Source organism: Tiliqua scincoides, chromosome 1 (genome assembly GCF_035046505.1).
Source record: "Tiliqua scincoides isolate rTilSci1 chromosome 1, rTilSci1.hap2, whole genome shotgun sequence".
Lineage (NCBI taxonomy): Eukaryota > Metazoa > Chordata > Lepidosauria > Squamata > Scincidae > Tiliqua > Tiliqua scincoides.
This window is the reverse complement of record NC_089821.1, coordinates 56,246,864-56,249,998: the sequence shown is the minus strand read 5'-3', so window position 1 is coordinate 56,249,998 and position 3,135 is coordinate 56,246,864. Positions and strand designations below refer to the sequence as shown.

Genomic DNA, 3,135 nt, shown 5'->3' with positions numbered 1-3,135 from the left:
AGAACTGACTTAATTGAAGACAAGCATCCAGTAATAAGGGGTGGGGAAGCAAGACTGAGAGTGTGTATTTCATATCTAGAACTGCATAAGTATGCATACATCTTTTGAGAGTGGAACTATGACATAAGGCACATCCATTTCAGTTGGGCTGACCAGATGTATCTTTAACAGTGGGGTTCAAGGGCTCATGTCTTTAACAGACGGGTACAATTTTGCTGGGTATTGCTTGTCATAGAATTTCCACAGGTGCTGCTTTTCCTTTCTTTGACCCAGCTGTTAGGTACATGAGGAATAATGAAGTTAATTTTATCATTCCTCTGCTTCCTTGAGTTTCTGATCGGGTAGCTAGCTAAATGGGGAAATCCATCTTATTGCTTGACAAGATGCTACAGAATAGAGACCCAACTTGCAAAGTGGTTACATGATATACGTTGTGGTAATCTACCCACTGGAAAATCTACCAGTGTCTATACCAGGTATGTCCAAACATTTTGGCAGGAGGGTCAAATCATCTCTCTGACACTAAGTTGGGGGCCTGGAAAAAAGAATAAATTTACATTTCAAATTTGAATAAATTTACATAAATGAATATATTAGAGATGGAACTTATATGAAAGAATGAAGGTCTTGCAGTAGCTCAAGGCCTATAAAAGGCCTTGCACAAAGCAAGGCCGGCCTTTCCTTAGCTGCCACTGCCGCATCACAAACGTGAAACAGCAAGCAGTGGAGGGAGACCTTGTCCCACAGCTCACTGAGGTCGAAAAGTTGGCTATCACGCTGAGAAAAACTGTGTCGGGCCAACGCGGGATCCATCAAGTCTCTGGAGGGCTAGATGCTCATTGGAGACTGGGGGCTCCCTGAGGGCCGGATTGGGAGACTTCGAGGGCTGCAAGTGGCCCCAGGGCCGGGGTTTGGGCACCCCTGGTCTATACACTTAACCATGGCTTTGGTCATGCATATAGAAAATAAGCTTGTGATTCTCCTGGTCAGTCACAAGGAGGAGAAAAGTATTATAATGATGATGAATGGGGCTGTTCTTATGTTCTTATGTTCTTATGTTCTTATATAATTTCAGTGCAGGGAGGACTGGGCATATATGCTGTACATGAGTTTAAATGAGTTTTCAGCTAGTTTTAGAAGGCATTACTTTCCAATTGTTTTGAATGAAATATTTTTGCTGTGGTGCTAACCATAGGGCTCTATTAGAGACCCCTATGAATCTCCTGGATTACAGTTCCCAAGATTCCTTAGGGCTAGTTGTGATGGTGAAGCCAATCAGTGTAGTAGGATTGTAGTATAGCATACCTTTCAGGTGTGTGTTATTTTTACTTCTTTTCTCCTTATTTCCAAGAAGCAGCTTTGCTCTTCTACGTGAACTCTTATCATTTAGCACAGTCACAAGTTATCAGCAATCCATTTCTCCTTCCCAGCTTGCCACACCCCATTCTAATTAAGCTTCAAATTAGTTCTAATTACACTTAGTCATACTGTCCTCATTTCAGGTCTCTCAGGGGCTTCACTCATCTCTCTGAAACCTGATCAGTGCATCCTCTCTATCTCTGCAGGAACAGAATGTACAGTACAGTACTGTCATCTATGCATCTTTCTAGCATCCACCCAAACTATGGGTAACTTGGGTCTGTCAGTGAAGGCTTCAAGATAAATATACTTGGGAGTTTTAAACAGTGACCTGTGGAGTGCTTCTATCAGGTGAAGGCCAAGGATCAAAATTCATTTTGCCTTGAAAACTCTCTGCAGTTTGAGCTTCATGCTGCGTCCAGCCTTTCAACATCCCATTAGTTGACATCCTCATTGGCATCCTTCAGTCTCAGAAGACTATGGTATCGCACTCTGAATGGTGGCTCTGGAACAGAGTGTCCTCTCCAGAGTGCGAAGCCTGGGTAAAGTAGATATGGAGGATAGAATGTTTCCCATGCAGCAAATCCCCCCTCTCCATGTCACTGAAATGGTCCAATGGAAAGACAGAAGCCGGTTGGTTTCAGCGGCGTCGCAGGAGTTGCCAGAACGTGACTGTGTTCAGCCATGAACTGCCTCAGGGACTCCGGCTCCGAATTTTGCCTCAAGGTTGACTTCTGAAGCCTTTTCCTTAACTGGATGTAGCCACAAGGCAGTGGAGGTTTGGGATCAGAGTTTTCCTTCTCTCAGATGAGCTGCCTTCCCAGGCTATCGAGTCCCATCTACCCAGTAGTTGTTTAGTCACCTCTTACAACAAGTACAGCCAAACTGAGGACCTATTCTTATCCCCCAGCCCACAGCAACTGCTACCCTGCACGTGCCAGATTTTGTCTGATCTCGGAAGCTAAGCAGGATCAGGCCTGTTTAGTACTTGGATGGGAGACCGCCTGGGAATATCGGGTGCTGTAGGCTAATACCATAGTCTTTCGAGACTGAAGGTTGCCAACCATTTGTTGACATATGTATTAATTAAGGTAATATGCCCCTGGGATTGTGTCTCCCCTTATGATCCCAGCATCTGCACATTATGAACAACTGGAGAGGATCTGGTCAAAATTGCATGTGTCTGGCCCAGCTTCAAACATTACTGAAGTGCCCCCAGCTGAATGCACAGTCACTTCCATGTTCAGCTGGCAGCACTGCTTAGATTATTAGAACATTTAAAGTGAAAATTTGTACATGGTGAGTAAGCCCTAAGGAATGAACTCTGTTCTGCTGCTCCATCTGGCCTATTGGAAGAAAAAAATGAGGAGCAGTGCAAATAAAAAAGAAGGGCTTGTAGGAAAGTTTATTGAAATGAACCCCACACATTTTCCAGGTGCAGTGTTCTGAGTCTGGGGTCCAGTCACACATTAACATTATATTCATTGATATATGTTCCACCAACCCCATCATAATATTGTAACCCCATCGTTGATAACATTGTCTAGGAAATGTTTATGAAGAGGGTTTGGCGTGTGTGTGTATGTGTGTGTGATTTTAATCAGGAAAACTGTGTGTAGAAGGAAGGGTTAACTTCTCCCCATCATTGTTATACCAATCCAGTTTGGGAAGGGGGAAGACCATGGCTGCTGTTAATCTTCTTTTTAAGAAAGATCCTGATCACTAGTCTCTTGAGTATGGGCACGTTTGTCCCTGAGAAGGTGACCAATTTGATAC

At 43.8% G+C, this 3,135-nt stretch overlaps 1 pseudogene; it reads left to right on the top strand.

The window, feature by feature from the left end:
* The first annotated feature begins 2,268 nt into the window (after nt 1-2,268).
* LOC136637378 (5S ribosomal RNA) lies at nt 2,269-2,388 on the top strand (annotated as a pseudogene).
* Nucleotides 2,389-3,135: the final 747 nt, after the last annotated feature.